The sequence below is a fragment of the Nyctereutes procyonoides genome, unplaced genomic scaffold, assembly GCF_905146905.1.
Source record: "Nyctereutes procyonoides isolate TBG_1078 unplaced genomic scaffold, NYPRO_anot_genome, whole genome shotgun sequence".
NCBI lineage: Eukaryota > Metazoa > Chordata > Mammalia > Carnivora > Canidae > Nyctereutes > Nyctereutes procyonoides.
Window position 1 is genome coordinate 23195350 of NW_026575136.1, and position 12934 is coordinate 23208283.

Consider the following 12934-nt stretch of genomic DNA (forward strand, 5'->3'; position numbering starts at 1 on the left):
TCTTTTTTTTTTTTTTTTTTGCCTCTCCCTATAAAGTTTAGAATCAGTTTGTCAATGTCCATACTGCAGGATTTCTCCTAGGTATTTTTATTTGGAAGAAAAACCTCACACAGTCTTCCAATGCTGTATTCCTTTGTAAGTTCCATTCCTCAGACCCTACTATGAAGAATTCCTGCCCTCTTTAAGATCTCAAGTTGATATTTATCTACCATCCCTGATTCATGCATTGGTATAGAAATATCCAAACCTCTTCTTCCCCTGAGAGTCACTGGGAGCTTCCTTTGTTATTTTTCTGCTTCGCTGTGACATGTCTAATATCCTCCACAGCATCTGGTTTATCTGCTGTGGCTATGTATATATTCCCCCTCCCTTTTGGTTATCAATTTCAAGAGCTCTTGATTAGATCAGTGGATTTAAAGGCAGATAGATTGACTCTGGCTTCTCACTAAGGAAAAAACGCATCATTAACAGAATCAGGCTGCCATTTGGAGCTCCTACCTGGTAGCACTGGGAGCATTCGACTGGAGCTCAAGAGTGGTTGAGAGACCCAAAGGGAGCCTGGTGATTCACTCTCAAAGTTAATAAATCATCCTTCAAATGGGATAATCTCATCCCTGTGAGTGCAAAGCTAAGTTTCATGGTCCTACTTCATGCATTGTACATAGGCCAGATGCCTTTTCAAGTCAACATGGAAACCAAAAATGGAAAATAGCACTAAAAGACCATTTTTCATGTTTTTATGCTTGCAATGTTATATTTTCTACTTTCCCTTTTTTTTTTTTTTTTTTTTTTTTGAGTCGGGGAGAGGCAGAGACAGAAAGAGAGGGGGGAGAGAATCCTAAGTAGGCTCCACCCTCAGCACAGAGCCTGATGCAGGGCTCGATCTCACAACTTTGAGATCATGACCTGAACTAAAACTAAGAGTTGGATGCTTAGCTGACTGCACCACCAAAGTGCCCCTCTACTTTGCAATTTTGTTTTTAAAGATTTTATGTATTTATTTGTCAGAGGGAAATAAAGAGAGACAGAGGGAGAACAAGCAGGCAGAGGCAGAGGGAGAAGCAGATTCCCTGCTGAGCAGGGAACCCGATGTGGGGCTCCATCCCAAAACCCCGGGATCTTGACCTGAGTCAAAGGCAGAGGCTCAACCAACTGAGCCACCCAGGGCCCCTACTTTCCAACTACTGATAGAAAGTGAATGAACAACTGTGAAGCATTTTAAAGCCAAGCAAAGACCCATAAAAGAGCTTCCTTCCATGTATGTAGAAAGCTGGTGTTTTCCAAGCATTTGCTTGTGGCTTGCCTTTGGCCCATCAAGAGTAAGGTTGGCTGCTACCTTAAAGGTCATCGTAAGTAGTCCTGGCTATTCAGAAATGAAGTGGAATAAACTGTGGTTTTGGATTCTATTTTCAAAGAATCTCTTCAATCTATTGCTTCATAGATGACCAGTCTGACCATATCCTTCTCGTGAGGACGGTCTCTCTTAGACATGTCTACACTTCCTCCCAGATGAGAGCCCAGAGGTGGAAAATTTAGACAAGAGGGCCTTCCCTAGGCCTATGGAATCACATTCGCTTCCATTCAACAACAGGGATTGCTATGCAGTGCTCTTTACCAAGTTTCTACCCACAATTTCTCCTTCGGTGGGTGTAGCCTCCCTGGCTGCAGCCACCCCCTCCACACACACTCTACGAATGCACTTGAAGTAGTTTTTGATGGATTGGCCAAGTATAAAGTTGTGATCCAAATTGGTGAAAGAAATAACAAATTTGTATCATTCCAGCAACTGCTAGGAACTCACAAAATGAGAATCCCAGTGGGGACTCTGACAGGTAAGATGTAAAATGGAGATTAAGGGATTTAAGCGGAAATTTGAAAAACAAACAGTCTCAGATAAAAAAAAAAAAAAGATAAGTAAGAAACTGTGCAGGAGTGGAGCTCCAGACAGCCACCTGTAATTCTTCCCAGCTCCAGACTGGGCCTCCCCGGGGACACGGCAGGGAGAGCCACCCTGTCCTCCCTTCCCCAGGGCTCTGATGGGTTTTCCTGTTAGAAATGCCTCCCACTGGGCAACTTTCAGCACGGCCTCATGCTTCTGGACCCAAGTCCACGGGGCCTCCATTGTGCTGGGGAGCACTTTTCTCCCTTGTCTCTTGCCATTTCCAGCTTTTGCCAAGTGGGGAGGGAATTAGGGAGAGGGGGAGGGGAGAGCCCAGGGGTGGGAAGGGAGCAGGTGGGGTAGGCCTAGGGGTTTTCTAACTTAAATTTCTATATTTCACGTTCTAAATTTCTCATCATCAGGGGTTTCCAGTCCCGAGAATTTCCTGGGCACTTTGAACAATCCAAGTTTCTGGGCTCCCACGCACACATTTGAAAGAGGGTCTTTGCAGGTGGGACCAGGTATTGCATTCGGCGATGCGCCCAGGTGACTGTGATGGGCGGCCAGGGCTGCTGCTCGTGGGACAAGGGTGTCCATTAAGCAGGTCAGAAATTCCTCTTCCAGAGGATAGTTCCAGGGCAACAGAGTCCTGCACCCCAACCCTCTCAGGATTTCTGGAACCTGACCTACCCACCTGGCTTTACCATGGGCCAAATGCATTTCCTGGAGAGCTGCTGCTTCTCTCATCTCCTCCTTAGGTGCTATGACCAACTCCCTCTCTCCCACAGCAGTACAGTATCTAAGAAGGGGGCAGGGGGTGTATATGAAGAAATTAGGGAGGGGACATAGGTTGGCACTTTGCTCCCTACCCACATAGGTGGCCCCAAGTCAGCGCTCTCAAACCTTGATTGTGCATAGAAATCGCCTGGAGGTTTTGTCAGAATGTGGATTCTGACTCTGGAGGCCTGGGGTGGGGCCTGAGATTCTGCATTCCTAACACATTTCCAGGTGCTACTGCTGGTGCCGGTCAGTGGGCCCACTTGGAAGAGCAAGACCATAGAATGCTACTTCCTTCCACTCCCTCCTTGGAAATGTTTGGGGTTTAAATTTGCATCCCTTGTGTTATGTGGCTTCCTAGGTGACGGTAGAAGCAGGATTCGATCCCAGGACCCTGGGATTACGCTGAACTGCTGAGCCACCCAGGTGTCCCAAGACCGCAGTCTTGATGCTACACTGAGACTAGCGCCCTGGTGAGAAGGTGTGTCCTCTCATAGCCAGGTAGCTGAGCCGTGAGGCTTACCCACAGAAAACCAACCATGACCTCACAGCAGCAAGGGAGGATAGTCCCTCCCCTGTCTGTGCCCTCTGTGGCTGCCCGGGTAAGGCTACCACCTGTGCTCACATTGACCTGCTAGTACCACAATCACTTGTTATGACCTGTCCTTCCCCCAAGGGCCTGGTCCTATACTGTTTTCTTTGCGTTCCAGGGGAGATGGTAGGAAGCAAGGTACATAAAAGTCTTGAGCTGAGAGTGGGTACTCAATAAACACATTTGTTGAGTGAATGTGAATAAAGTAAATTGCATGAATATTCCCCTCCATATCTCCACAGCACTGGCATCAGGGCACAGAGGTGCCATTGAACAGGAAATATTAAGCAGGGGCCCCCTGTTGCACAGCTATCTCCATGATAGCTACCGCTAAGGGGGTTTCTCTGACGCCATTTTTTTTCCCCAAACACTGGCTTTCTTAGCTGTGAGTTCTCAGTCTCTTCTGGAAGTCTGTCCCCAGAAGAAGAATTAGACAGGGCCTCAGTCACCTGCCAAGGAAGGCTGAGGGGATTTGCATCTCTAATCACAAGGAAATAAATACTGACAGCCCCAACTAAAGCAGAAATATTAAGAATGACACTGAGACTGCTGGACCGGGAGAAAAATGGAACATTAATAAAAAGTATTGGAGGCCAAAGTATAGCAATAAATTGCAGATTATGAAATCATATTTGAAGCCTGCTCGAAACTCAGTTAACTTTGTCCCTTGGTATTTGTAAAAGTATATTAGGCTTCAATTGGCTGTTTGAGAATTCTTTGATTATGATAGGTCAACACATAATATATATGGTAGGGGAGCTTGCGCTACAGTCAAATATGCTGTAATATGTTCGTTTTCTCTGGTCTCCACTCAAAACTAGCAACCTACTTGGAGACTGTGTGGGTTGGTCAAAGCGGCACACTTGCATGCGGTATATGTTGCCTCCAAAATCCAAAGAGGCCAATCAAACATGGTGCTTCCTTTTTCCTAGTAGATAATGCAAGGAGCAGTGATTTATCTTTCACCATAGGGGGAAAAGCTTGATGGGCCCCAGACCACTGAACCCTCCAGGATCATCAATGAAGTGGTGGACACCTGAATTATGTGAGATTTATTCTCACCCCTCTCAAGTACATGTGCCTTTAGTAAGGGCATCTAGAGGAACTGCCTCCTTCTTGCTCATCAGATTCTTTTAATTTTTTTTTTAATTTTTTTATTTATTTATGATAGTCACAGATCGAGAGAGAGAGAGGCAGAGACACAGGCAGAGGGAGAAGCAGGCTCCATGCACCGGGAGCCCGATGTGGGATTCGATCCTGGGTCTCCAGGATCGCGCCCTGGGCCAAAGGCAGGCACCAAACCGCTGCGCCACCCAGGGATCCCTTGCTCATCAGATTCAATCAGCATGTCAGCTGACGTCGTTTGAACTGTCAAAGTGACCAAGCTCTGTCTGGACCATATTATGGCAGAGAGCAGGAGAATGGACAAAGGCCTGAGGCAAGAATGTCAGGGTGCGCTGTTGGCTTTGCCAGGTAGCAGCAAATTGCTTGTGATGGTCCTTGCACATTGGTATGGAGAAAAAGGCTTTATCTAGGTCAACAGATGTGTACCAAGTGCCAGGGGCTCTGTCGATTTGTCCAAGTAAAGATCCTACATCTGGGATAGTGGCTATAATTGGAATCACCACCTGCTTAAACTTACAAGAGTCTACAGACATTCTCCAGGATCTACCCATTTTCTGCATAGGCCAGACAGGTGAGTTGAATGGTGATGAATATCACCACCCCCTGTATCTTTTAATCTTTTGATGATGAGCTCCATCTCTATATTTCCCCTATGTTGGAAGGGAGGGGACATGTTACAGGCCTCCATTTAGTCCTTTCTACCATAATGACCCTTACTCTACAGGTCAGAATGAATTTGGAGATTCTGAAGGGGCCAAGTACATCTATTCCTAATACACATCTAAAAACTGGGACATAACTGGTTGGGTCTGTAGACAAATCAATCCCACCATGACTCTGGCACTTGACCACCATAAGCCCTCAACTTGACATGTGAGAACGGTCACATTGAGGTCTCTAGGAATTAAAATCAATTCAGAGCTAGTGTCTAGTAAGTCCCCAAAGGTCTAGATATTTCCATCTCCCCAATGCACTGTCTCTCTGACAAATGGTTTCAAGTCCTTTTGGAGAAAGTTTTGAGGAGGATTTAGAACATGTACATCAATTATTTGTATGTTTATAATATGTAATTTTATGTACATTTTACATATGCACATTTATATATGTGTACTTCCTCAAGAAGACCCAGGTTCCCTGCAATTAAGGACTTTAGATCTCATAGTTGATTTCTATCTGGAGATTCAATGAGTGGTCATGACTGTAGTTACTCATGTTAGGTTTTAGGCTATCAGACTAGAGTTTTCTTGTTAGATAAGTCAGCAGTACTCTAGTAGACTATCTTTTGTCTTCCTAGGGACACCAAAATCAATTCATCACCACTAAAGATCTTTGAAGCTCAAGGCATTCTTATTACTGGTACCTCTGTGCTGCCCTTTACAGTAGGTGGGCCCACATTGACTTTGGTATTTAAATGCAGCGACTTGGGGCACCTGGGTGGCTCAGTGATTGAACATCTGCCTTTGGCTCAGGTTGTGATCCCAGAGTCACAGGATTGAGTCCTGCATCTCTCCTGCACAGGGAGCCTGCTTCTCCCTCTGCCTATGTCTCTGCCTCTCTCTGTGTGTCTCTCATGAATAAATAAATAAAATCTTTAAAAAAGAAATAAATGCAGTCACTTGTTTGCTGTTCTTCTAGGGTTCCTGTTTCCCCCTTTAAATCATGGAGCCCGTCTCAATGATGTGTACCAGTAATACCATACCTATTCCACAGGAGAGCAACCACACACTTTTTAAGGGTCCAGCTTATCCCCTCATTTATTTCTCAATGTTTCAGTTGAGAGGGTCTCCTGGCCCCCTCGTGTAGAAAGTAGTTGGGGGTGAGTGGGGGAATGCAAATTTCACATGATAAATCCAGTCCAATATTACTATCTATCCACATTGCAACAGAACTTATCCCGCCAAAAGCTGGGGGCTGTGCCCTCCCTTGAATCTGGGTGGGGACATGGATATACCCTGGCCAATGGAGTGTAATGGAAATAAGTTAGAAGACTTGAAGGCTAAGTAAAAAAAGGGTATAATCTCTCCCCTCCCCCTTCTCTCTCTCACCACTTGCTCTGGGGAAACCAGTTCCCCTGCCATAAGGATACTCAAGTGGCCCTGTGAAGAGATCCTACAAGGAGGAACTGAGGCTTTCTGCCAATAGCTCACAACGTTGTAATTCTGTGAGGGAGTCACCTGGGAAGTGAATCCTCTAACCTCATTTAAGCCTTCAAATGATTGCAGCCCCAGCCATCATCTTATTAAAACCTTAAGAGATTACAAACCAGAATGGTCCAATCAAGCTACCTTGAAGTCCCAACCCATGGCATTTATTTTGAGAAAATAAATGATTGTTGTCATTTCAAGCCACTATTTTTTAAGGCGATTTCATACACAGAAACGGGTAACTAATACACATGCATTGCTCACGGATACATACATATATAATAAAAACAGCAAAAAACATGCATGGCTGTGGTTGCTATTTCAGGGTAGTTGTTACTTCCAGGGATAGAAAAAAGAGACAGGATTGGAGAGGAGTCCAAAGTAAACTTCAGAGGCATCGGTGATATTTTATTAAATAATAAAAAAAAAAAGATCTGAAGCAAATATGGCACAAGCTAAGATGTGTTGAATCTGTCTGATATATACATTAAGTATGTTTTATATTATTCTGTACTTTTCTATATACTTAAAAAAGTAAGTTAAAATACTGAGGATGAGGGAGTAAAATATACTTTGGCCTCGATCACGATCTGCCAAGGTTGATGACACTCCACATTCTCAATGACAGAGTCCGATTCTGCCCATTGGTTCTTTACTTTATCTGTCTGGTCTTTAGATTTTATCAGAGACATGAAGTTTGCTATTCTTGCCATAATGTGGCAGAGAATGTGCCTAATAAAAAAATAAAACAAGATGAAATCAGAGAGGGAGACAAACTGTAAGAGACTCTTAATCATAGGAAACAAACTGAGGGCCACTGGAGGGCAGGGGGGGTGAGGGGAGGGGTAACTGGGTGATGGGCATTAGGGGGGGCAAGTGATGTCATGAGCACTGGGCGATACATAACACTGATGAGTCACTGAGCTCTATCTCTGAAATCAATAATACATTAATCAACTGAATTTAGATAAAATTTCGTAAAAGGAAAAAAAAAAAAGAGTGTCCCCAAAATACTCTGACTATCTAAGCGTAGAACCAAAGTTTATTTTCTAAAGCTACATGTACACAGGGGTAGCTCTTCATAACCCTCTAAGGGGTTGCTTTTATAGGTTTTATCTCTGTGAGTGAAAACATATATGAGGGGATTAGAGGAACATAGTGTTACGGATCATAGAATTTTAAGGTGGAAAGGGAAGTCTCAGTCCCCTCTCTCCCATGGCAGAGAGGTCTTTGACAGCGTCCCTGAGAGGCAGTGGATCAAGCCCAGCTTCTGTACCTCATGGTGACAGATACTTGCTCTTTCTGGAGCAGTGTGTTCTGTGGAACAGCATGGAACTCGCTCAACTCCTATTGAACAGAAGCCCCTGTGACTCTCACCCACTGCTTTTAGCTTCTAGAACAACCCATGAAAAGTTTACTCACTTCCACATGACAACCCTTCAAGGGTTTGGAAACAACAATCTGGTCCGTTTTCAGACTTCTCTCTTCCTGGTAATGCCTCCTCGATTCCTCCAGAAAGCGAAGAATCTAGCAATTCTCGGATATGTTTGTATGCCAAGTGGTTTATATCCAGGGTTTTATATAATCTTCAAATTCCCACGTCACGGATGGGGAAACTGAGCTCGGGGAATTGAAATACCTTAGCCTAAGATCACAGGGCTACTGTTTGTGAGACGCGGGGTCCTCGTGGGACACCAAAGTCCTCCCTGCTTCTCCTGCTCTAACACGCGGCTCCTGAGATGGGAATCAGCTCATGGCCCTTTGGAATGTTTTAGCTTATTCGATCCTCTCTCCAACCCTTTGAACACGCATGAAAGGTAGCAGAACTCACGTACTACAGATCAGGGAACAGGCTCAGCAAGGCGGGCGGTGCAAAGAAACCAACCAACCCTTGGGTAGGAGAATTGAGGCTCAAGCCCAAATCTTCACATCCAATGCCAGGCCTTGTGGTTGTACCCAGATGCCACTCCATGATCTGGGACCCCATCAGCATTAAGAATAGGTCCCACCCCAGTGGATTTAAGTATCATGATTGTTAATACGTAGCCAAACATAGCCTTAGCTTCTTCTTAGCAGCCAAGCGACACTATTACGTAGTGTCTCAGGTGGGGTCCATTAGTAGGTATTGCTGGAGCGGAGGGGTCAGTTTCCCAGATGTTACTGTGATGTCATTGTCTCTCCGTGCAATTGAGTTTCCGTGGCTCCTTGTAAACTTCCCTCTTCCCTCCATCCCACTGAACCCAATCCCAAGCTCCAACCTGGGAGGGTGTTTTGAGCCACCACCGCGTCATCCAAAGTAGTAGCGACTCCTGTTAGCAAGCAGCAGGTGACAAGCACCCTCAACGAGCCCCTGCGTGCTCCCGTCATGGAGCTGTTGATGCCACTGGGGAAAACACAGGCCTCCAGACTGAACCTGTGGCTGTGGGTACCAGGCACCGTGCCCCAAGGAAATATGGTTTGCGGAGGAAGGAATTCAATGTATGACCAGGTGCCTCCGCGGCTCCAGGACTGGATCAGCTTCAGGCCTGTGGCGAGAGGCGCAGCTTGTGAGCACCAGCCCCCTGGGGACATGTTCCCCCATGCATTGGGTGTGTGTATGTGTGTGTGGAAAACTGATGGGTTTGGGAGGAATGAGACACACATAGAGACCCTCCCGGCATCCTCCTAGCGGAGCTCATTCCCCTCGTTTGTAAGAGATGCACTCAACATCACAGCGGAGGTAATTCAGTGCCATGGCTTTCCCTCACCTTTGCCTCACTGGTGGGATTCAAGTTTGGAAAAATCCCATCTCAGCTGTGTGCCTCTGAGCTTCCCCCTAACCTCAGTAGAGCCCCTCGCCCCCACGGCTTGCCTGTCTCTAACGGCTTAGTACACTCCTTTTCCGCGCCTTGTCCTCCAAACAGATGGTGTTTATAGAAGGAAAGACATGGAAGCTATCGAGCTGCAAGGATGGTGATCAATACCCAGAAACCAGCCCTCCCAGGACAGTCAGAGGAGGGGTTTTCAGGGACACGGCTGGAGCAGACCCCCCACCCCGCCTGGCCTGGCCTGTGTCCTATCCGGCAGGGCGGCCAGGCGGCCTAAAGGGATGTGTTTCCTGCAGCTTTTTCTTCTTCGGGCTTCAGGGCTGTGTTTGTGCAGCTTTTATAGTCATGCAGCCGGGAGCAAACAGAGACCCGCTTTTCCCTGCGCTGCGGTGCCTGGGCCTCTAGGAGGTATTTATTGAGCTCCTGCTGATTGCTGTACTCTCTGCATGCGCGGTGGGGACCCAAGGGAAGCGCTGGGCTCCTAGGGCTGATGCACAGGCAGGCCGTGCTGCTAGGGCAGCCTGGCCTCTGAGAAAGGTCCTGGGAGAAGGGGAGAGGAGCGGGGCAGCCAGGGCGAATGTGTTTGTGTCCTGGGAGCTGCGGGAACGACTGGTGAATGTGGAATCACACGCACACGCATGGGCAAGTGTACGTTTGGCAGCCAGGAATCTGGGGTGCAAGGGAGGGAGGGGCCTGATTTCTGAACCCACTGCTGCTGGGGGAGTTGGAATGCAGGGCTGTGGCAGTGAGCAGGGACTGGGGGTGGCATGGGGCCCGGCTGCTGAGAGAGACCATGGGAAAGACCACAGGTTCCCCCGTAAACTCAGGACAAGAGGTCGCTAGTCACAGACAGGCTTCCTGGTGGGTAGGGGCCTGTCTGTAAGAGGGCCTGGCAACGCACGGGATTTGGGGCAGCCCCAAAGCTCGGCCAATAACAATTTCAGAAACCAACCTTTGTGTGGGTCCCTCTTCTTCCCCATGGAAAGGTAATGTGTCTTTTGGTCAATGCCCAAAATGTCCATAGCAAAGATAAATGTGTTTATACTGGGGTGTGAGATAAGGCCTGTAATGCAGCAGGTGCTGCGGGTATGGGCATCCCCAGGGGGAGGTTAGAAACGGGGCTGTGGGTTTCACTGAGGCCTGGGATCCCTCTCAGCAATGCTACGTGCTTCTGAAGTGATTCCCATCCCTCTCTGGGCCTCATCTTCTTCCTCTGCAGACTGGGGGCTGCAGTTTACACCTTCCTTGTGGGATCGTGCAGTCGTAGTTGTCAACCACCAACAAATAGCGACTGTTAGGAGCCCACCCATGCAATCGAGTGGGAAGTGACAGGGTCTCTATTTATCTAAGGGGACAAGCAAAGCAAGTCAGAGGATACTGAAGGACTTAAAACTTTAGAAGTGGGGTGGGGCACGTGGGTGGCTCAGCGGTTGAGCACCTGCCTTTGGCTCAGGGCCTGATCCCAGGGTCCTGGTCACTCCCTGCAGGGAGCCTGCTTCTCCCTCTGCCTGTGTCTCTGCCTCTCTCTCTCTGTCTCTCATGAATAAATAAATAAAATCTTTGAAAAAAAAATAGGAAGAAGGGGGAAATTAGCAAAGGCCACCCCAAGGTTGGCAATTGAAGGCAGAGGGATGCGCAGGTCCCCCACCCTGCCCAGAGGCACTTGGGGTTCCCTGGGCCACACTCAGGGAGGGATTGTCATCCTGTTGTCCTGAAGCGCGTGGCTCGGCTTCCCATCACTTCCGTGGATGTTTCACTTGCGTAAAGGAAACTCATTCCCAGGCCGACTGCTAATTAAATATGTTCCCGGTTGAGACGTGGTCTTTGCCCTCAAGCCGTAGACAGTCTGAGTGGGGAGAACAAGTACCAGCGCAAGGAAGAGAAGCCGGGCAGGTTGAACTGGGGAGGGGCGGAGCACCTGCTGAGCATTGAGAGGCTCTGGGGGCGGAGTGGGGGGTGGGGGGTGCTGGGACAGTCACAGTCATCGACCACTGGGAGGAGGGGCATTTCGGGCTGAGCCTGGAGGATTCGGGGCAGTGTGACCAATGGAAGGAGCAGCCCTGCCGAGCAGAGGAGCAAAGAAAGCTAAGGGGGAGCCCGAATAGCAGTGCTGAGACCTGCGCCCCTGGACGAAGTGCTTGGGTCCGGGGTGCTGGGGACATGGGGGTCCCAGCTGAACCTAGGGAGGGTTCTGACAAGGTTCTGAAGCAGAGTCAGGCTCCTGGGGTGGGGGAGACACTGATTTCCTGGGGGGCGGGGAAGGCATTGAGGAATAGGAGGGCAGGGAGATGCAGGCGCGGTTCCCCAGGGCCGGGATGAGCAGGATCTGCTTGGGGGCAGGCAGGCGGTGGCAGGGGGCTTGTCAGGTGCATGGTGGTGCTGGAGCCAGGGACGCTGACGTTGGGGAAGAGCCCAGTGGAGTGAGAGGTTTCCTGATTGCTCTTTAAAGTGATAACAGATCCTTCTGCTTAAAAAATATAAATTCATCAACTCCCCATAAAGATCACAAACTTCCAGGAAATCAGACAGTAAGTCTCTGCATGGAGGGGGAAAAAAAAGACTTTGAGCTGGTGCATCCTCTGGCGGTTTTCTAGCTATTTCTCTCCCTTGCACTAAGCATGTGTAGACGACTATGTCTGTTAATATATACAGTTCATATCAGCCCTGGTTTTTGAAAGTCCCTGTGGTTCCGATGTTTTAAGTTGAGTAATGACAAACGTGTGGCAGTTTTTATGTTTTGTTATCTCCATGCAAACTACTTGAATGGCAGAGCAATGAAACTGCCAGCATGCAACCCATTAATGTCTTCCTGTCCCCAAGCTCATTCCTGGATCATTTTTCCTGAGGGTGGGGAAAAAAAAACCAACAACAATAAAGCACCTTCCTTCTAACTCTGAGGGGGAGGGCGATGTGCTTTGGTATTCATACTTTTAAGTCAATTAAAATTGGTTTATCTGGTTTCTTTAGACTATAGGAAATTTAAAAGGTCATGAAATTTTTTTGGCTCCAATTAAAGAATTTTCTCATGACCAACTCTACTGCTAATTCAACCCGTTTCTTTAGGAGATTTAAGCCTCAAATGAAAAATAAAAAGTCAACCCCAAGGAGACTTAGAGTCTGAGCTGTGATTAAATTTACGCCTCGATTCCAAAATCAGAGAAGATAACTGGGAGCCCCTCCAGCCAAGCTGAAGCCAGGTTTATGACCCCTACTCCATTCATCAGAATTAACCGTTAATTTTAATTCAAAATCAGTGCAAGAGGGCACTCCACAGAGACCCCCCTGGCACACTGGAGCCAGCATGCTAATTTTCTGACCATCAACAGCCAGCTGTTTTACCCAAGAAGTTCCTAAATGGCGGGAGGCCAAATATTTCAGCCCCAAGTGACATAAGTGAAGGTCCCAGGGACACAGCACTATTTACAGATGTCCTTTGGGAATTTGGAAGTGACCAGAAAATTCTAAATGTGCACACATTCAGGTAGGGCAATTCCATTCTTAGGAACTCAACCCTGCGGAAACATTCATAAATGCACATGAAGATCATGCTCCGAGATGTTTATCACAACGTTGTTTGCAACAGCTGGAAGTGGGCAGTCACATAAATAAC